Raw genomic sequence first — 23,171 nt, 5'->3', positions numbered from 1 at the left:
CACAATTTATTTATAATCAACACACTTAGTACACTTCTTGTTTGTCCTTTGAAAAACAGACTGATTAAAGCCTTTAAATGAGAGAACTAATTAATCAATTCTTCTGGGATTTTTAAAATAGTGCTGTTGCATATTAGCTTATGCAAAGTACTCTACTGGCCATTAGATGATAATTAACTAGAAAGAAGAATCTTTCCCTCTGTAAACACTTCAGTGATATGATTAGAGAGAAGAGCCACTTCTTATCAGAACAAACATTGGATTTCTGGTTTTCTCTTGACCATTAGATGGACATTCTCTTTGTGCTACATATATTGTTTGAAATAATATAGTCAGAGGTAGGAGTCTATGAGTCACTGCCTTATTCACGACTTTTAAGGTAATTCTGCAGGAGACCATCATTTGTTTGGTCACTTTACAATTTGCTTCACACTTTCTGAACACTGAGGATAATTATGAAATAAATTTCTTCATTTTGCTGTATCTTTACTAACTGAACTCTCACTTATAAAGAGTTTTTACTGATTTATAGAAAAATACATATATATATATATATATATTCTGAATTTGCTATGCAGACTGTAAGCCTGTGAACGACATATAATAAATGTCAGAAATTTATTATTAACAGAAATTATTAATAACAGAAATATTTTGATGAACCATTTGAAATTTGTGTTGGAATACTTTGCTTTGGGGTATCTTTTATTTTTTTAGGGAGAGTTCCTAGGCTTTTGGTAAAGTTCCAGGAAGGTTTGTCCTGAATAGTTCACAAAAGACAGGTCAGTGTAAGACTAGCCATGAGCAACGTCAGCTGTGAAGGAGTTTCTGAGGTTGGAAGTTAATTGAATCCATCCTTCCTCCCCTCCCCTGCCCTTGCCTCGGCAACCGCAGGCCTGTTCTCTGCGGCGGTAGGTGTCCATTGCATAGATAGGGTCGTTTGCGTCATAGTCCAGATTCTGCATGAGAGTGATATCATGTGCTATTTGTCTTTTTCTTTCTGACTTCCTTCACTTAATATGATAATCTCTAGTTGCATCCAGGAGTCCTAATGAGCATTCTTTTGGCATTTTCAGATCATTTTGGCTTCCTCACCACAAAGAATTTGCCAAACAGTAAATATTTAATTGGCATTTCCTTGTGATTAAATCTTACTCATTGAAGTCAGAACTTTAATATCTGAAATAAGAATATCGCACTTTCATTTTCCTTAATAACTATTTTAAAAATAAAACATTAATTATATTTTATTTCTCCATGATTGTTTAATAACCTGTTGTAAAACAAGAAATGAAAATTCACAATTATGTGTATTAAACATATCATTTATACTTTTCAAAACGGTTCAGATTTGGGGATCAGAAGGAAAGTTATGACCAACCTAGATAGCATATTCAAAAACAGAGACATTACTTTGCCAATAAAGGTTCGTCTAGTCAAGGCTATGGTTTTTCCTGTGGTCATGTATGGATGTGAGAGTTGGACTCTGAAGAAGGCTAAGCGCCTAAGAAATGATGCTTTTGAACTGTGGTGTTGGAGAAGACTCTTGAGAGTCCCTTGGACTGCAAGGAGATCCAACCAGTCCATTCTGAAGGAGATCAGCCCTGAGATTTCTTTGGAAGGAATGATGCTAAAGCTGAAACTCCAGTACTTTGGCCACCTCATGTGAAGAGTTGACTCATTGGAAAAGACTCTGATGCTGGGAGGGATTGGGGGCAGGAGGAGAAGGGGACGACAGAGGATGAGATGGCTGGATGGCATCACTGACTCGATGGACGTGAGTCTCAGTGAACTCCAGGAGTTGGTGATGGACAAGGAGGCCTGGCGTGCTGCGATTCATGTGGTCGCAAAGAGTCGGACACGACTGAGCAACTGATCTGATCTGATCTGAAGCTTTTCATAGTAACTAGTCTGATAAAACTCTAAAATATTACTTGAAAAAGAAAATATGGCTTTAACTAGGATAAAATATTTTGAATTCAGGTTTACAAGCATATAAAATATATATATATATATATTTCATCACTTCTCTGGGGTTCAGTGTGCAGTGAGCAATTTTTTTTGTCAGAAATCCCCTGTCATAACAAATAGATTTAACAAACTCAACTTATGTAAAGCTACCTGTGTTCTCTTCATATATCTATAAAAAGATGTCCCTAATTGATTATGTAGTGTAAGAATAGTTGAAGATAGACCGGAAAGACCATCCATGAATTAATTATCCTGCCTATATAGAAGAACAGTAACCACTGAAGAAAACTGATTAGTTGTTACTAGCCAGCTTAATTTATTCAAAGCCTCTGTTATTTTATTGCATACTAAACTAGTGAATTAGTTGGAGAAGGCAATGGCACCCACTCCACTCCACTCCAGTATTCTTGCCTAGAAAATCCCATGGGCAGAGGAGCCTGGTAGGCTGCAGTCCATGGGGTCGCTAAGAGTCCGACACGACTGAGCGACTTCACTTTCACTTTTCACTTTCATGCATTGGAGAAGGAAATGGCAACCCACTCCAGTGTTCTTGCCTGGAGAATCCCAGGGACGGGGGAGCCTGGTGGGCTGCATCTATAGGGTCACACAGAGTCGGACACGACTGAAGTGACTTAACATGAATGCACATGCATGCAATCAACAAATAAAATTATATATATTTAAATGGTACAATGTGGTGATTTGATACATTGATGCTCTGAAATGATGACCACATTAAGGTTAATTAATCACCTTACACGGTTATCTTTTTTTTTCTATTTTGTGGTGAGAACTCTTAAGATTTACTGTCTTTACCAAATTTCAAGCGTGCAATACAGTATTATTACCTGTAGTCACTATGCTGTACATTAGATCTATAGAACTTCCTCATATTTTTTAATTGAAGTCCGGTTGATTTACAATGTTGTGTTAATTTCTGCTGTACAACAAAGTGATTCAGTTATGCATATATGTACATTCTTTTTGTATTCTTTTCTATTATGATTTATCATAGGGTATTGAATATAGTTTCCTGTGATATATAGTAGAACCTTGTTTATCCATTCTATATATAATAGCTTACATCTGCTCCACTCCATCCCTGTCCCAACCCCACTTCCCCTTTGGCAACCACAACTCTGTTCTATATGACTGTGAGTCTATTTCTGTTTCATAGATAAGATCATTTGTGTCATTCTTGAGATTCCACATACAAGTGATATCATATAGTATTTGTCTTTTTCTTTCTGACTTCACTTAGTTGATATTATCTAGTTGCAGCCATGGTTGCTGCAAATGGCATTATGTCATTCTTTTTCATGGCTGAGTACTGTTCCTTTGTATATATGTACCACATCTTCTTTATCCACTCATCTATTGGTGGGCATTAGGTTGTTTTCATGTTTTGTCTATTGTGAACAGTGCTGCTATGAGCATAGGAATGCATGACATTTTTTGAATTATTGTTTTGTCTGGGTATATATGCCCAGGAGTGGGATTTCTGGATCATATGGCAATTCTATTTTTAGTTTTCTGAGGAACGTCCATACTGTTTTCCATAGTGGCTACACCAGCTTACATTCATACGTTACAGTTCATACATCCTGTGAACAGTATAGGAGGATTCCCTTTGCTCCATACCTTTCCAGCGTTTGTTATTTGTAGATATTTTAATGATGTCCACTCTGAGTGGTGTGAGGTGGTACCTCAAATGTAGTTTTGATTTGAACTCTCTAGTAATTAGTGGTGTTGAGCATCTTTTCATTGACCATCTGAATTTCTTTTTGGGGAAATGTATATTTAGGTCTTCTGCCCATTTTTAAATTGTTTTTTTTTTTCATTGCTGTTGTTATTGAATTTTATGAGCTATTTATTTTGGAAATTAAGTTTTATGAGCTATAAAGTTTTATGAGCTATATTTTGGAGATTAAGTTCTTGTTGGTTGCATCATTTGCCAGTATTTTCTCTCATTCTTTTCATTTTGTTTATGGTTTTCTTTACTGTGCAAAAGCTTGTAAATTTGATTAGGTCCCATTTTTTAATTTTTGCTTTTATTTCCACTGCCTTGGGAGACTGACCTAAGAAAACATTGGTATAATTTATCTCAGAGAATGTTTTGCCTATGATTTCCTCTAGGAGTTTAATGGTGCCATGTCATATTTACGTTGTTAAGCCCTTTTGAGTTTATTTTTGTGTATGGTGTGATTTTTGTGTTTTGATTCACAAGTACCTGTCCAATTTGCCCAACATCACTTGCTGAAGAGACGTTTTCCCATTGTATATACTTACCTCCTTTGTCAAAGATTAATCGACTCTAGGTGTGTGGGTTTATTTCTGAGTTCTGTGTTTTTGTGCCAGTGCCACACCATTTTGATTACTACATCTTTGTATTTCACAGCATTGTCTGAAGTCTGAGAGGGTTCTGCCTCCTGCTTTAGAACTTACTCATCACCGAGGACTTCCCAGGCGATAGGGGTAAAGAACCTGCATGCCAATGCAGGAGACATAAGAAACAAGGTTTGAATCCCTGAGTCCAGAAGATCCCCAGGAGGAGGGCATGGCAACCTACTCCAGTATTCTTGCCTGGAGAATCCCATGGACAGAGGAGCCTGGAGGGCTACAGTCCATAGGGTCACAAAGAGTCGGACACAACTGAAGTGACTTAGCACATATGGACGCATCTTATAACTGAAAGGTTGCACCCTTTGACCACCATCCCCCTATTTCTCCCAAACACACTCCCCCAGTCCCTGGTACCTATTGTTCTACTCTGTTACTATGAATTTGACTTTTTATTTATTTCTTTCTTTTAGGTTCCAGAGTTAAGTGAGACAACATAGTATTTGTCTTTCTCACTCTGGCTTATTTCAGTCAGAATAATGTCCTCTAGGTTCATCTGTGTGGTTGCAAGTAGCAGTCTGCTGTTACTCAGCAGACTGAGTAACAGTTACTCATGGCCGAGTAACACATTCCATTGTGTGTGTGTGTGTGTGTGTATGTATGCATGCACACATCTTCTTTCTCCAGTCATCCACTAACAGACTCTTAGGTTTGATATATCTTTGTTAATGTGAATACTGCAACAATGAACATGGAAGTGCAGATATCTCTTAAGATATTGATTTTTGTTTCTTTTGGATATGTACCCAGAAGTGGGACTGCTGAATCATATGTTGGCTTTATTTTATGTTTAGTTTATTTTATTTTTTTTACGTTTATTTTTAGAAACCTCCATACTGTTTTCCATAGTGGTTGTACCAATTTACAGTCCAACCAACAGTACAAAAAGGTTCCCCTTTCTCTACATCCTCACCAACACCTATCTCTTAGCTTTTTTATAAGAGCCATCTTAATGCATGAAGTGACATCTCCTTGTGGTTTTGATTTTAATTTCCTTCATGATTAGCAGTGTTGAGCATCTTTTCAGGTTCACTTCAGTTCAGTTCAGTGACTGAGTCATGTCTGACTTTTTGTGACCCCATGGATTGCAGCATGCCGGGCTTCCCTGACCATCACCAATTCCCAGAGCTTACTCAAAGTCATGTGCATAGAGTCAGTGATGCCATCCAATCATCTCACCCTCTGTTGTCCCCTTTTCCTCCTGCCTTTAATCTTTCCCAGCATCAGGGTCTCTTCAAATGAGTCAGTTCTTTGTATCAGGTAGCTAAAGGATCAGAGTTTCACCTTCAGCATCACTCCTTCCAATGAATATTCAGGACTGATTTCCTTTAGGATGGACTAGTTGGATCTCCTTGCAGTCCAAGGGACTCTCAAGAGTCTTCTCCAACACCACAGTTCAAAAGCATCAATTCTTCAGCGCTCAGCTTTCTTTATGGTCCAACTCTCACATCCATACATGACTATGGGAAAAACCATAGCTTTGACCAGACGGACCATTGTTGACAAAATAATGTCTCTGCTTTTTAATATGCTGTCTAGGTTGATCATAGTTTTTCTTCCAAGGTGCAAGTGTGTTTTAATTTTATGGCTGCAGTCACCATCTGCAGTGATTTTGGAACCAAAAAAATAAATAAATAAAGTCTCTCACTGTTTCCACTGTTCCCCCATCTGTTTGCCATAAAGTGATGGGAATGGATGCCGTGATCTTAGTTTTCGGAATGTTGAGTTTTAAGCCAACTTTTTCACTCTGCTCTTTCACTTTCATCAAGAGGCTCTTTAGTTCTTCTTCACTTTCTGCCATAAAGGTTGTGTCATCTGCATATCTAAGATTATTGATATTTCTCCCAGCAATCTTGATTGGTACCTGTTAACAATTTATATGTCTTCTTTAGAGAAATCTCTATTCAGGTCTTTTGCCTATTTTTTATTCAGGTTATTAGTTTTTTTTTTTTTTTTAACTGAGTTGTGTGAGTTTCTTATTTATGTATTTTATTGGATATATGGTTTGCAAATATTCTCTCCCATTCTTTAGGTTGCCTTTCCATTTTGTTGATTGTTTTCTTTGTGAAAGGAAGCTTTTTAGTTTGATGCTGACCCACTTGTTTATTTTGTTTCTGTTGCCTGGCTTTTGGTGTCATATTAAAAAAAAAATCATTGGCCAGACCAATGTCACGATGATTTTTTCTATGTTATCTCCAGAGAGTTTGACAGTTGCAGATCTTACATTTAAGTCTCTAATCCATTTTGAGTTAATTTTTGTGAGTCGTGCATGATAGAAGTCCAGTTTCATTCTTTTGATAACACCTCTATTTTTAATTTTATATTCTGATTTTCTTTTAGCCACATTATTAAAAAAGAAGGAGGGGATGCTGTGTTCATTTTATCGCATTCTAAGTGTGATTCTTACCAACAGTTATTTGAATTCAAGAAAGCTATATTCATTCATCATAGATTTTTCTATTTTCACATTCATGGATTAGGTTTCCAAAACTTAAAAGGAATATACATGCCTAACTATGAGAATAGGGGCATTTATAAATTTTAAAATTAATACAGGCTGCTCCCATTCCAACTTGGAAATTTTACACAGTAATTTTTTTAACTGCTTGCTCCTTAATTAGAGATCTCAAAAATAATTTGAGATTTTTATGCTTATTGAGGCTTTTTTACTTAGGTTTTCTGGTTTATAATTATTCCAAAGCCTAGTTGTACAAGTAGGTATGGTTGTATCTGTTAATTTCAGGTAACCTTAACAAGTGTATTTTATTAACTTCTCCAAAGAAAACTTTATATTATTCTGGCTTTCATTTCCACCCTTTGAGAAGCTGCCAATATTGAAAAACCTTAAAGTTTTGTAAGGTCTTTTGTTGCCAAAGGGAAGGACTGTCCTAGTGAATACTTCAGGGTGGGGTCTTTCGGTAGAAGAGCAGGTTAAGCTGATCTGGTAATAACTGAGATAAAAGTCAAGGTGCCCTTGCTGTCACCCAGGTATGTTTTCATTTCACACCTTCTCAACATGGTTACCAGTTTTGCTTATGCTTGGGTGCATAAAGACTGGTGCCTTTGTTTTATTTACAGCAGACAAAATTCATTGTAAGGAATCTGTCTTCTACCTTTCTTTACAGAATACAAGCAAGGCAGGAGCTTCTTTGAATGCATTGCTTCTTAATGATAATTAGAATAGTAATTAGCATAGTATTTAGGAGCTTATACTTGATGTCATATAGACTTGTGTTAGAAATCTGGACTTGTCATTTATTGGTTGTCTGAGGAGGCCTTACAAATATCTGAGAAAAGAACAGAAGTGAAAGGAAAAGCGGTAAAGGAAAGATATACCATTTGGATACAGAGTTCCAAAGATTGGCAAGGAGAGATAAGAAAGCCTTCCTAAGTGATTAATGTAAAGAATAGAGGAAAACAATAGAATGGGAAAGACTAGAGAGCTCTTCAAGAACATGAGAGATACCAAGGAAACATTTCGTGCAAAGATGGTCTCAATAAAGGACAGAAATGGTATGAACCTAACAAAAGTAGAAGATATTAAGAAGAGGTGGCAAGAATACACAGAAGAACTATACAAAAGAGAACTTAATGATCCAGATAGCCACGATGGTCTGATCACTCACCTAGAACCAGACATCCTGGACTATGAAGTCAAGTGAGGCTTAGGAAGCATCACTACGAATAAAGCTAGTGGAGGTGAGGGAATTCCAGTTGAGCTATTTCAGATCCTAGGATGATGCTGTGCAAGTACTGCAGTCAATATGCCAGTGAATTTGGAAAACTCAGCAGTGGCCACAGGACTGGAAAATGCCAGTTTTCATTCCAATCCCAAAAGGCAATGCCAAAGAATGCTCAAACTGCCGTACAATGGCACTCATCTAACACACTAGCAAAGTAATGCTCAAATTCTCCAACCTAGGCTTCAAAAGTATGTGAACTGAGAAATTCCAGATGTTCAAGCTGGGTTTAGAAAAGGCAGAGGAACCAGAGATCAAATTGCCAACATCCATTAGATCTTCTAAAAAGCAAGAGAGTTCCAGGAAAACATCTACTTCTGCTTCATTGATTACACTAAAGCCTTTGTGTGGATCACAACAAACTGGAAAATTCTTCAAGAGATGGGAATACCAGACCACCTGATCTGCCTCCTGAGGAATCTTTATGCAGGTCAAGAAGCAACAGTTAGAAACAGACATTGAACAACAGACCAGTTCCAGATTGGGAAAGGAAAACATCAAGGCTGTATATTGTCACCCTGCTTATTTAACTTATATGCAGAGTACATCATGTGAAGTGCTGGCTGGATGAAGCACAAGCTGGAATCAAGATTGCTGGGAGAACTATCAATAACCTCAGACATGCAGATGACACCACTCTTATGGCAGAAAGTGAAGAGGAACTAAAGATCCTCTTGATGAAGGTGAAAGAAAAGAGTGGAAAAGTTGGCTTAAAACTTGACATTCAAAAAACAAAGACGATGGCATCTGGTCGCATCAGTTCAGTTCAGTTCAGTCACTCAGTCGTGTCCGACTCTTTGTGACCCCATGGACCTCAGCACGCAGGCTTCCCTGTCCATCACCAACTCCTGGAATTTACTCAAACTCATCTCCATTGACTGGGTGATGCCATTCAACCATCTCATCCTCTGTCGTCCCCTTCTCCTCCCACCATCAATCTTTCCCAGCATCAGGGTCTTTTTAAATGAGTCAGTTCTTTCACATCAGGTGGCCAAAGTATTGGAATTTCACCTTCAGCAACAGTCCTTCCAATGAATATTCAGGACTGATTTCCTTTAGGATGGACTGGTTGGATCTCCTTGCAGTCTAAGGGACTCTCAAGAGTCTTCTCCAACACCACAGTCAAAAGCATCAATTCTTCAGCTCTCAGCTTTCTTTATAGTCCAACTCTCACACCCATACATGACTACTGGAAAAACCATAGCCTTGACTAGATGGATCTCTGTTGGCAGAGTAACCTCTCTGCTTTTCAATATGCTGTCTAGGTTGATCATAACTTTTCTCCCAAGGAGCAAGCGTCTTTTAATTTCATGGCTGCAGTAACCATCTGCAGTGATTTTGGAGCTCAAAAAAATAAAATCTGCTACTGTTTCCACCGCTTCTCCATCTATTTGCCATAAAGTTATGGGACCAGATGCCTTGATCTTTGTTTTCTGAATGTTGAGTTTTAAGCCAACTTTTTCACTCAGCTCTTTCACTTTCATCCAGAAGCTCTTTAGTTCTTCTTTCACTCTCTGCCATAATGGTGATCTTATCTGCATATCTGAGGTTAATGATATTTCTCCCAGCAATCTTGATTCCAGCTTGTGCTTCATCCAGCCCAACATTTCTCATGATGTACTCTGCATATAAGTTAAATAAGCAGGGTGACAGTATACAGCCTTACAGCCTTGACATACTCCTTTTCCTATTTGGAACCAGTCTGTTCTTCCATGTACGGTTCTAACTGTTGCTTCCTGACCTGCATATAGGTTTCTCAGGAGGCGGTGCTGGTCTGGTATTCCCATCTCTTGAAGAATTTTCCACAGTTTATTGTGATCCACACAGTCAAAGGCTTTGGCATAGTCAATAAAGCAGAAAGAGATGTTTTTCTGGAACTCTCTTGCTTTTTCCATGATCCAGCAGATGTTGGCAATTTGATCTCTGGTTCCTCTGCCTTTTCTAAAAGCAGCTTGAACATCTGGAAGTTCACAGTTCACGTATTGCTGAAGCCTGGCTTGGAAAATTTTGAGCATTACTTTACTGGCGTGTGACATGAATGCAATTGTGGAGTAGTTTGTACCTTCTTTGGCACTGCCTTTCTTTGGGATTGGAAAGAAAACTGACCTTTTCCAGTCCTGTGGCCACTGCTGAGGTTTCCAAATTTGCTGGCATACTGACTGCAGTACTTGAATAGCATCATCTTTTAGGATTTGAAATAGCTCATCACCTCCACTAGCTTTGATTGTAGGGATGCTTCCTAAAGCCCACTTGACTTCACATTTCAGAATGTTTGGCTCTAGGTGAGTGATCACACCATCGTGATTATTTGGGTTGTGAAGATCTTTTTTGCACAGTTCTTCTATGTATTCTTGTCACCTCTTCTTAATATCTCCTGCTTCTGTTAGGTCCATACCATTTCTGTCTTTCTTGAGCCCATTTTTGCATGAAATGTTCCCTTGGTATCTCTTAATTTTCTTGAAGAGATCTCTAGTCTTTCCCATTCTATTGTTTTCCTCTATTTCTTTTCATTGATCGCTGAGGAAGTCTTTCTTATCTCTCCTTGCTATTCTTTGGAACTCTGCATTCAGATGCATATATCTTTTCTTTTCTCCTTTGCTTTTCACTTCTCTTCTTTTCACAGCTATTTGTAAGGCCTCCTCAGACAGCCATTTTGCTTTTTTGCATTTCTTTTTCTTGGCAATGGTCTTGATCCCTGTCTCCTATACAATGTCACAAACCTCTGTTCATAGTTCATCAGGCACTCTGTCTATCAGATCTAGCCCCTTAAATCTATTTGTCACTTCCACTGTATAATCATAAGGGATTTGATTTAGGTCATATCTAAATGGTCTAGTGGTTTTCCCTACTTTCTTCAATTTAAGTCTGAATTTGGCAATAAGGCATTAATGATCTGAGCCACAGTCAGCTCTCAGTCTTGTTTTTGCTGACTGTATAGAGCTTCTCCATCTTTGGCTGCAAAGAATATAATCAATTTGATTTCAGTGTCAGCCATCTGGTGATATCCCTGTGTAGAGTCTTTTCTTGTGTTGTTGGAAGAGGGTGTTTGCTATGACCAGTGCATTCTCTTGGCAAAACTCCATTAGCCTTTGCCCTGCTTCATTCTCTACTCCAAGGCCAAATTTTATTGTTACTCCAGGTATTTCTTGACTTCCTACTTTTGCATTCCAGTCCCTGGCCCCATCACTTCATAGCAAATAGATGAAGAGACAATGGAAACAGTGAGAAACTTTATTTTCTTGGGCTCCAAAATCACTGCAGATGGTGACTGGAGCCATAAAATTAAAAGATACTTGCTCCTTGGAAGAAAAGCTGTGCTAACCTAGATAGCTTATTAAAAAGCAGAGATATTACTTTGTCAACAAAGGTACGTCTAGTCAAAGCTACGGTTTTTCCAGTAATCATGTATGGATGTGAGAATTGGACCATAAAGAAGGCTGAGCACTAAAGAATTGATGCTTTTGAACTGTGGTGTTGGAGAAGACTCTTGAGAGTCCCTTGGACTGCAGCGAGATCCAACCAGTCCATCCTTAAGGAAATCAGTCCTGAATATTCATTGGAAGGACTGTTGCTGAAGGTGAAACTCCAATACTTTGGCCACCTGATGTGAAGATCCAGCTCATGAGAAAAGACCCTGATGCTGGGAAAGATTGAAGGCAGGAGGAGAAGGGGTGACAGAGGACAGGATGTTTAGATGGCATCACTGACTCAATGGGCATGAGTTTGAGCAAGCTCTGGGGGTTGGTGAAGGACAGGGAAGCCTGGCGTGATGCAGTCCTTTGGGTCTCAAAGATTTGGACACAACTGAGTGACTGAACAATAACATTTACTGTGTTATGTAGCATTGGCCAAATTGCTCACTTTCTCTGAACCTCAATGTCTTTTTCAATAAAATCAGGATAATGTTAACTTTTTGAGGGCTGTGTGCTGTTTTCTCAGTTGCTTTCAGTCATGTCCAATTCTGTCACCCCATGGCTCCTCTGCCAGGGATTTTCTGGCAGGATTTTCTTCTCCACGTCGGGCTCCTCTGTCCATGGAATTTTCCAGGCAAGAATACTGGAGTGGGTTGCCATTTCCTCCTTTAGGGGATCTTCCTGACCCAGGGATTGAACCTGCATCTCCCTTGTCTCCTGTGTTGCAGGCATATTCTTTACCTGCTAACTCATCAGGAGAAATAAATTAGATAAAAAGCATCAGAGGCAGGTATATAGCTCATAGTAAACAGTTAATCAATGACATCCAACTCTAGCCTCTGTCTCTTACCCAGGTATGTTTGTGTGTGTGTGTGTGTGTTTGACCTGTGAGCCCCTAAGTTCAGACAGACAGAATTCATTCACTTTCCTAAAGCACATACCCAGCACTGTGATATTTCTGATAGGAAGACCTCGTTCTTATCACATGATGCAAGTCATCCTTGGGAATGCAGCTGATGTATTTGCCTTTATGCCTGTGCAATAACTCAATTTGTGATAGAAATTTTTCAGCTGATAACACCAAACCCACCCCATCTGTATTTTTACTCTCTTTTCAATCTACTCAGATAGGTTGCAATTCCATAAGTTTAAACTTTAAGAAGGGGTCATCTGACGCATATAATATAATTGTATCAGTCATACATTTGCTCTAAAATATAAAAACTTGTGCTGAAGCTTTTATCTCTAATACATAAGAATGTTGACAGATACAGCATTTTTAAGGGAAGTTTTATGTATATTGAGCCTTGTGATGTTATAAAAGTAAGAAGATTGTATCTATTCAATCTAGTGATGACTTTATGCATTTCTATTCAATAGATACTAGAATTTGGAGAGGATATCCTTTAAGAGATATTAAAAACAAGGAATTTATATAAGTATAAACAAAGGAATAAATTTAAAAGTTCCTGAAAGCCATCTGACTCCTAGGGATCCTGTGATCATCATCTCCAGCCATTCGTGTATCAGTTCTCCGAAGGAGACCAAAACACAGGTTTTCCTCTTTGGTCTGCTACTCACTGACTTTGAGCAATACCTGCCGTGTTTCAAGTAGCCATGTAGAGAATAGTCATTGCATACACAAGTGAATGATGTCTTTTACTTCTGTGACTTTTTTTCTGTGTTCAATCTTAACATCCTAAATACACTTACTTAAAAAAAAATTATGTTGGAGCATAGTTGATTAACAATGTTGTATTTGTTTCAGGTGTACAGCAAAGTGATTCAGTTCAGTTCAGTTCAGTCGCTCAGTCGTGTCCGACTCTTTGCGACCCCATGAATCGCAGCACGCCAGGCCTCCCTGTCCATCACCAACTCCCAGAGTTCACTCAGACTCATGTCCATCAAGTCCGTGATGCCATCCAGACATCTCATCCTCTGTCTTCCCCTTCTCCTCCTGCCCCCAATCCCTCCCAGCATCAAAGTCTTTTCCAATGAGTCAACTCTTCACATGAGGTGGCCAAAGTACTGGAGTTTCAGCTTTAGCATCATTCCTTCCTAAGAACACCCAGGGCTGATCTCCTTTAGAATGGACTGGTTGGATCTCCTTGCAGTCCAAGGGACTCTCAAGAGTCTTCTTAGTTATACATTATACATGTAATTCATTTCCCATCTAGATTATTACAGAATATTGAGCAGTGTTCCCTATGCTATATAGTTCCCTATACTATATGCTATATAGTATGCTATATAGTTATATATTTTATTTTATTTAAAGAATTTTAACAATTCTATTTGTTTATCTTTGACTGCGCTGGGTCTTGTTCGCTTTGCACAGGTTTCCTCTTGTGGCGAACAGGGTCTTCTCTCTGTTGCGATGTGCGGGCTTCTCATTGCAGTGGCTTATCTAGTTGTGGAGCACAGGCTCTAGGTGTGTGAGCTTCAGTAGTTACAGCATGTGGGCTCAGTAGTTGTAGCTCATGGGCTCTAGAGGTCAGGCTCAGTAGTGGTGGCTCACGGACTTAGTTGTTCCACAGCATGTGGACTCTTCCAGGACCAGGGATCAAACCCATGTCTCCTGCATTGGCAGGTGGATTTTTTCCACTGCACCACCAGGGAAGTCCTGGTTATCTGTTTTAAATATAGCAGTGTATATATGTCAATCACGAACTCCCAGTCTATCCCTCCTTGCAGCCCTTTCCTCCTGATAACCATTTAGTTTATTCTGAGAGTCTGTTTTCTGTTCTGTAAATATGTTCATGTGTATCATTTTTTAGATTCTGCATATAAGCAATATCATATATTTGTTTTTCTCTGACTCACTTCACTTAGTATGATAATCTCCAGGTCCTGCTTTAATGCTATAAACAGTAGTGTGGGTTAAGATGCAAAGCACTATTTCTATTGTTTTCAGCATTCTGCTCAGCATGAACCTTTATAATTGCCTGCTATTTATCTGCCCCCTTCTTTCCTACCATGTTTTATCTTTTTGTAAATTACTTTTCTCCCAGCCCTTCCTCATGCCTTGGTGGGTCTGCTAACTTTCTCCTCTCTCATCTATAACAGGTTATTCCATATATTCACAGCTCCTCTCAAGTCTTCTAAGCAATTTTTTTTTTTTTAATTAAGCACAACAGGCAAACAGACTGGAGGCTGCCAAATTGGGCATCTCTTAACCTCATACTTCGTTCCAGTAAATTTACCTACATTCATGCTCATCTTCACCTCCTTTCCTTCAGTCTCCAAAGAGGGGGTTCTTTGTTTCTCTTCCAACATTAACCCTGTCATCTGGCATCTGGTCCCACTTTATCAGGGATTTCCTTCTATCTGTTTTCCCTCTCTCTTGCCTTTATAGTTACATTCTGCCTTTTAAGTTGTTCTTTCCCCTTGGCATAAAAACATGCTCAAGTAAACTGGGGGCAAACAAAAAACAAGAACTCAGTAATATCTAACCCAGACCCCTCTGCCTGCTGTGTCTCCTCTCTCCTTCCCTTTTCCCCATGTTCAGGCTTTTGCATGCTGTCCCCATTTTTTTTTATCCCCACCCCATGCAGTCCTCAAACGACAGCAGTCTGGGTTCTGCCCCAACTCCATTGAAGCTACTTTGTCAAAATTACAAGGGACTTTGGGTTATTAGTCCCTGTGGAGCCATATTAGACATTACATGACCTCTCTGTAGCTGTGGACACTGTATGCTACTCTTTTCTCTTCCTTGGACCTGTCTAACCCCTTGCTTTTTGTGACTCTTCTCTCCTATGTCTCTGACTATTCCTTCTCAGTCTCCTTTGCTGACTTCGAATACTCTATCTTGTTCTTAAATTTTGGCCTCTTCTCTTTCTTATCCTCTTTTCTTCCATTCAATTTCCATATTCCTCCTGTGTTGATTGCTTCTTCATCTGTGGCATCATTCATCACCTATATGCTGATAGCAGCTGATTATTTCTCCTAAGCCCCATTTTCATATTTTTAGCTACAAAGTTAACATTTCTACTTGGATATTCTTAAAATATTTCAAAATCAACTTATGCAAAATCAAATTGATGCAACACCCCTACCCTGATCCTAATGTTCTTTTTCCTTTATATTGGATCTCTATAGATGGCATAACCATTCCTTGCACTGGTCCCAAAAAGGAACCTAAATTTATCTTTGACTCCTTTTTTCACTAACCTCTAAAATCAATCTGTGTGTACCAGTGTAAAATCAAACCAGTGTACAGTCTTATGTCTCTGGAAGCTGTTCCCTTTTCCATCTCTACAATTACTACTTTAATTTAGGCCTTTGTCATTTCCCTCTTAAATGATTGCTAATGACATTCTAACAGTTTCTCCTGGACTTCCCAGGTGGCGCTGGTGATAAAGAACCTGTCTGCCTATGCAGGAGACCTAAGAGACGTGTATTTGATCCCTACGTCAGGAAGACCCCCTGGAGGAGGGCAGGGCAACCCACTCCAGTATTCTTGCCTGGAGAATCCCACGGACAGAGGAGTCTAGCAGACTAGCAGTCTACTAGTCCATAGGGTCACGGAGTCAGACATGACTGAAGCAACTTAGCATGTGCGAACACCAAGTTTTTTCCTGTCTCCATTCTTACTATGTATCATTCACCACACAAAATTATTAGAAGACAAATTGAGGCATAGTAAAAATTTTAAGAGTTTATTGAACAAATATTGATTGGAATTGAACAGCACCAAATTGGTAGTGGTAGGAGTGTTCTGCCAATCCTAGCCAGGGGATAGATAAGAGAGAAAGTTCAGAAGCAAAGAAAGGACATTATTTCATGGATTTTGGCTTAAAATCTAGTTAGCTGCTTGTGGTTGGTGGTCCTTGTCATCTTGATTTTATAACCATTAGGCCTTTACAGGCTTAGGTTTTCCTTGCTTCTGTAGCCACCACAGCATTAAAGCTGCCTTGGTCTAATAGCCTCCTTGTTTAATCATTTTAACAGAATGATGCTCCTAAAAATCAGCAAATTCCCCCACCCCTTCCTTGCTTAACATTTATCAGCACTGGCCATGTTCCAATATAGGCCTTGTATGCCACTGATGGTATGTTAGATGAGTTTAGGTCTTCCTGGACTTTTTTAAATATACTTTTTAAATGTGTGTTAGGATAAAATAATGAGTACATTAGACTCATTATTTTGTGCATATCAATGCTTAAGACAAAGCTAAGTTAAAAAATAATGACTTGAAATTTGATTTAAATATAGTTAAGTTACATAATAGCACAGGTGAGAGACTGACTTGTTTTTGTTTTGTTTTAAAAAAAAAACCCAAACAGAACAGTCTGGAAATCAAATGCCAGCTTAGAAGAAAAATCCCCCGTCTGAGTTCCTTCTACATCCTTCAACCTCAGCCATGCCTCCTTTCTTTAGCCCTCAGGGCTTGCTACTCTCTCAGCATTCACCACACTGTAATGCATGTTTTTACTTATAGACTTTAAGCTCAGTTAAGACAAGGCAGAGACTTGATGCCTGACACACATAGGCCATAAATAAATGTTTGTTGAATAAATACCACTTGCTTTGGATGTGTGAGGCATAGAGAGCACCTTAAAGATTTTCCAGATTTCAGATTGAGTCTTGATTTTTGTAATATTAAGTATCCTAATCTTCTATGGAAAGGACTAGGTGATGTGGCAACTTACTAAATTCAAAATTGGAAGATTTAGAAGAGCTGACAATTTTGTCTCACATGATTAAAACCTTCCTGGAAGTGAAGGGATAACATTCACTGTCACTACTGGAACTATATTAAAAAAGGAATTTCCCTGTATTTAAAGCTTATGATGGTTCTCAAATGTTATCAGATCAGATCAGATCAGTCGCTCAGTCATGTCTGACTCTTTGCGACCCCATGAATCTCAGCACACCAGGCCTCCCTGTCCATCACCAACTCCCGGAGTTCACTCAGACTCACGTTCATCGAGTCAGTGATGCCATCCAGCCATCTCATCCTCTGTCGTCCCCTTCTCCTCCTGCCCCCAATCCCTCCCAGCATCAGAGTCTTTTCCAATGAGTCAACTCTTCACATGAGGTGGCCAAAGTACTGGAGTTTCAGCTTTAGCATCATTCCTTCCAAAGAAATCCCAGGGCTGATCTCCTTCAGAATGGACTGGTTGGATGTCCTTGCAGTCCAAGGGACTCTCAAGAGTCTTCTCTAACACCACAGTTCCAAAGCATCAATTCTTCGGCACTCAGCCTTCTTCACAGTCCAACTCTCACATCCATACATGACCAAAGGAAAAACCATAGCCTTGACTAGACGAACCTTTGTTGGCAAAGTAATGTCTCTGCTTTTGAATGTTATGCTAACTAGTAAATAATGATACAAACATTTGGAAAATATAAATGTTAGGTAAATATTAATTTTCATAGAAATTTGCATAGTACCTTTCTTCTGATAGAAAATAATAAAAATTTTCTATCATTTGAAGATTGATACATTTGAAGGATTGATAAAATTGGAGCTACTTTGACTTCATGTCTGTTCCTTTAATAAGCTCGTGTGGAAATCAGAGATAGGAACACTGTTTTGAATGGTCTTTACTATTTGATCAGTTGGAGGATAGGGTAGGGACACAGAAGAGCACGTGTGGTTTGCTAGGATGTCTGAGTTCTTCTTTTATTCCATAATACATACAGAGAAGCATTAAATGATTTCCTTCTCAACGAAAAGTTGGCTATTAATGTTTGATGACCCTGCTCAAAGTTTTTCACTGTTTTTCATCTCTTTTGGAAAAGGGCTTGAAAGAGTGTGGAGATACTTGATATTCTATAATTATTAAGGAGAAACTAGAAATGCAAAAAGGTAAAATAGTTGTCTGAGGAGGCCTTACAAATAGCTGAGAAAAGAAAAGACCCAAAGGCAAAGGAGAAAAGGAAAGATATATCCATTTTAATACAGAGTTCCAAAGAATAACAAGGAGAGATAAGAATGCCTTCCTAAGTGATCAATGCAAAAAAATAGAGGAAAACAATAGAATGGGAAAGACTAGAGATCTCTTCAAGAAAGTTAGAGATACCAAGGGAACATTTCATGCAAAGATGGGCTCAATAAACAGCAGGAATGGTATGGACCTAACAGAAGCAGAAGATACTAAGAAGAGGTGGCAAGAATACACAGAACTGTACAAAAAAGATCTTCATGACCCAGATAATCACGATGGTGTGATCACTCACCTAGAGCCAGACATAGTGGAATACAAAGTCAAGTGGGCCTTGGGAAGCATCACTATGAACAAAGCTAATGGAGGTGATGGAATTCCAGTGGAGCTATTTCAAATCCTAAAAGATGATGCTGTGAAAGTGCTGCACTCAATATGCCAGCAAATTTGGAAAACTCAGCAGTGGCCACAGGACTGGAAAAGATCTGATTTCATTCCAATCCCAAAGGAGGACAATGCCAAAGAATGCTCAAACTACCACACAATTGTACTCATCTCACAGGCTAGCAAAGTAATGCTCAAAATTCTTTAAGCCAGGCTTCAATAGTACATGAACTGTGAACTTCCAGATGTTCAAGCTGGATTTAGAAAAGGCAGAGGAACCAGAGATCAAATTGCCAACATCCACTGGATCTTTGAAAAAGCAAAAGAGTTCCAGAAATACATCTACTTCTGCTTTATTGACTACGGCAAAGCCTTTGACTGTGTGGATCACAACAGACTGTGGAAAATTCTTCAAGAGATGGGAATACCAGACCACCTGACCTGCCTCCTGAGAAATCTGTATGCAAGTCAAGAAGTAACAGTTAGAACTGGACATGGAACAACAGACTGGTTCCAAATAGGGAAGGAGTACGTCAAGGCTGTATATTGTCACCCTGCTTATTTAACTTATATGTAGAGTACATCATGAGAAACGGTGGGCTGGAAGAAACACAAGCTGGAATCAAGATTGCCGGGAGAAATATCAATAACCTCAGATATGCAGATGACACTACCCTTATGGCAGAAAGTGAAGAGGAACTAAAAAGCCTCTTGATGAAAGTGAAAATGGAGAGTGAAAAAGTTGTCTTAAAACTCAACATTCAGAGAACTAAGATCATAGCACCTGGTCCCATTACTTCATGGCAAATAAATGGGGAAACATGGTAACAGTGAGAGACTTTATTTTGGGGGGCTCTAGAATCACTGCAGATGGTTACTGCAGCCATGAAATTAAAAGACACTTGCTCCTTGGAAGAAAAACTATGACCAAGCTAGACAGCATATTAAAAAGTAGAGCAGTTGCTTTATCAACAAAGGTCCATCTGGTCAAAGTTATGGTTTTTCCAGTAGTCATGTATGGATGTGAGAGTTGGACTACAAACAAAGCTGAGCACTGAAGAATTGATGCTTTTGAACTGTGGTGTTAGAGAAGACTCTTGAGAGTCCCTTGGACTGCAAAGAGATCCAACTAGTCCATGCTAAAGGAAATCAGTCCTGAATATTCATTGGAAGGACTGATATCAAAGCTGAAACTGCAATACTTTGGCCACCTGATGTGAACAACCGACTCGTTGGGAAAGACCCTGATGCTGGGAAAGATTGAAGGCGGGAGGAGAATGGGATGACAGAGGAAGAGATGGTTGGATGACATCACTGACTCTATGGACATGAGTTTGAGTAAACTCCAGGAGTTGGTGATGAACAGGGAAGCCTGGCATGCTGCAGTCCATGGGGTCACAAAGAGTCAGACACAACTGAGGGACTCAACTGAGCTGAATAAATTATAGCTTCTCTGGAGGAAAGGATACATGCAAAGTAACTATAGTGTCGACTGAAAAAATGTAACTATTATGTCCACTGAAAAAATTCACAATGAGAGTTGTGAGTTAAGTTTTATTTGGGGCAAAGTGAGAACTATATCTAGGAAACAGTATCTCAGATAACTCTGAGGAAATGCTCCAAAGAGATAAGGGGAAGGTCAGTCTATATATGATTTTAGTGAAGGTGGGTGCATGCAGCCAAGCAAACATTTTTGCAGAGACTTGTTGCTAGTCATGGAGAGCAGATATCACTATTAATGATTTTAGAGCTTTTATAGGTATGAGGAGATGTAAGAATTTGGGCTTATATAAAATCTTCTCCTGAAAAAAAGTACCTGAAGGCTTGTTCTGCTAACAAACTCCTTTTTTTCAAGATCCCCAAAGTACCTTGAGATTCCTTCTCCTGTTAGGAGGTGGCTTCCCTAATTTATCTGATAAAGTTGCTGAGAACCTAAAAGTTTCCAATCTCTAGAGCTATCAGGTAGAGAGAAAAGATAAATGTTTCAATTCTGCTTTCATAATTAGCTTGAGGGGAAGAGTTTTTTTATATCTGGAAAATACAGATTAGAAGCCAGTAGTGTTTCAGACAGAAACCATAAAAATTACAACCATTTTAACCAGTTCATTCAGTCCTATGTAAATAATCCTTTTTGTTAACAGTTTTATAAAGCCATCAAGTTTCTCATTAGAATTCTTTAATGTCTTATCCAGTTCTGCAGTATGATATGAAAGTTATCAGAAATCTGTGCTTGTGAAAAAGCCCTTCCTTAAATCTTCCTGACGAGAAGACATTTTTTCAAAAGCATCAGAGTAAAACCATAGCTGTTTTACTTATGAAGGCACAGTTAAAGACCTGATTACAATGCAGTTGACAAAGAAACTTGGTTCCTGCTGTGATGCACACAATTTTAGTTACTAACTGGAAAAAAAAAAAAAAAAGATATTAACTAGAATTATGACTGATAACATTTACCAGGGCCTTCCAAATTTTTAGGAATTCCACATAATTTCTAGAATATCAGCATTAAGAACATTTACCCATATAATATAACCTACGAAGATTTATTACTCATGTGACAATACTTCCTGTGTAATTTCACATACCAAATGGACCTCGTTAGCTTAGGATATTTCTTTGGGATGTTTCAGGGAGCCTCTGATACATCCCAAAGTTATCTAGAGATCAAAGAAACTTCATTAGAATTTAATATGGAAATTTTGCAAAAAATATCAAAAAGGTTTTAAAACAGTTGGTCAAATAGTATCATAGACCACAGTGAAATAATGCTTATTCACTTAACCAAGGTGACAGTAAGTAAAGAAAGTGAAAGTTGCTCAGTTGTGTCCAACTCTTTGAGACTCCATGGACTATACAGTCCATGGAATTCTCCAGGCCAGAACACTGGAGTGGGTAGCCGTTCCCTTCTCCAGGGGATCTTCCCAATCCAGGGATCGAACCCAGGTCTCGCACATTGCAGGCAGATTTTTTTTTACTGTCTGAGCCACCAGGGAAGCCCAAGGTACAATAAAATATTTCAAAGTCAAATACTTAACAGATTGCTTAAAAGGTAAAGAAACTAAAAATCTGTTATCAAAAGCAGCCCAATGTTTTAAGAAACCTTGTCCTCTTAATAGAGAGAAAAATTAAATTCAAGTTTTTCATCAGTTTACTTTTAAAATTCACTTACTCAACTAAATTTATTCTAAACTTAGCCAATCCTGACCATGCACAAAACGCTTTTCTCAGAATTTCTTTTCCACAATCCTTCATCACTTTTGGTATCCATGTTGGTTTGTCCCTTATTTTTTCCATTTAGAAACAATCAGTTCTAGGACAAAAATTGCTTTCTTTTCCCTTAACAAAATACAATTTCATTCCTCATACTGTCTTTTACTGAAAACACACATCTCACTTTCCTACTATATAATGAAATGCTTCCCTTATTATTTTTAGTAGCTTTAATTGTATTTTAAGTTAGAATCCTCAACTCTTAAAAACCTTAATTTCTAGTGAAGACTAAGAATTAGCCAATTATTAATTAACTTTTATCTTTGCATTCTGTAGATGGGCAATCATAAATACCAACAACAATTTCTAAAAATATGTGCTTTCATATAGAAAATATCTCAGTATAGCACCAAACATATTTATTGATAGTTCTAAATACCTTTATTTTTTCTGTAAAAGGACATCAATGTTCAGTAATTAGTTTCAGTACTTTATTTTCTTCTGGAATGACACAGTTATTCAGTCAACTTTCATTATATAACTTAATTTAGTACAACTCTAAAATTTTAAGTTACTAAGTATCTGGAGAGATTATTCTTAAGTAGACATTCCTAAAATAGTTATTCCCAAAGAGTTCACCCAAAAGCTCTTATTTCATTTACATTTAATTTAGTTATAAAAATTTCATCATTCCAAGTCATTTTTCTTGCTTACAAATTTGCAACAAACATAAGATCTTATTTGATTTCTATTAAACCTAGGTACAATAAAGGTGTTATACTTAATGATGACTCTAAAGACATGTCTATATTAATTAAATTAATAAATTTTAACTCCAGGTATTAATTTAATATTATTTCCCAGTTCACATGAACCTGAAATTCATTCTGGCCAGTTTTTCTTTTATATTTCTGAGAATTTATATAAACACTTGATTTCCTTTAAGCCAATTAAATGGAGCTTATTTACAAATTGGGGCTTCCTAGGTGACTCAGTGGTAAAGAATCTACCTGCCAATGCAGAAGCCCCAGAAGATGGGAATTTGATTCCTGGATCGGAAAGATCCCTGAAGGAGGAAATGGCAACCCACTCCACTGGACAGAGGAGCCAGGGTGGCTACAGTCCATAGGGTCAGAGTCCGACACAGCCAAAGTGACTTAGCA

General features: G+C 38.4%; 1 protein-coding gene across 1 annotated transcript in view; it reads left to right on the top strand.

Moving 5' to 3' along the window:
• PLD5 (phospholipase D family member 5) overlaps positions 1 to 23,171 on the top strand; it is a 427,594-nt gene that overhangs the window by 296,276 nt on the left and 108,147 nt on the right. The gene's annotated exons all lie outside the window — the stretch shown is intronic.

The sequence above is a fragment of the Bos mutus genome, chromosome 16 (genome assembly GCF_027580195.1).
Source record: "Bos mutus isolate GX-2022 chromosome 16, NWIPB_WYAK_1.1, whole genome shotgun sequence".
Taxonomy (NCBI): domain Eukaryota; kingdom Metazoa; phylum Chordata; class Mammalia; order Artiodactyla; family Bovidae; genus Bos; species Bos mutus.
The sequence above is the reverse complement of the archived record's forward strand: the minus strand, read 5'-3'. Positions and strand labels throughout refer to the sequence as shown.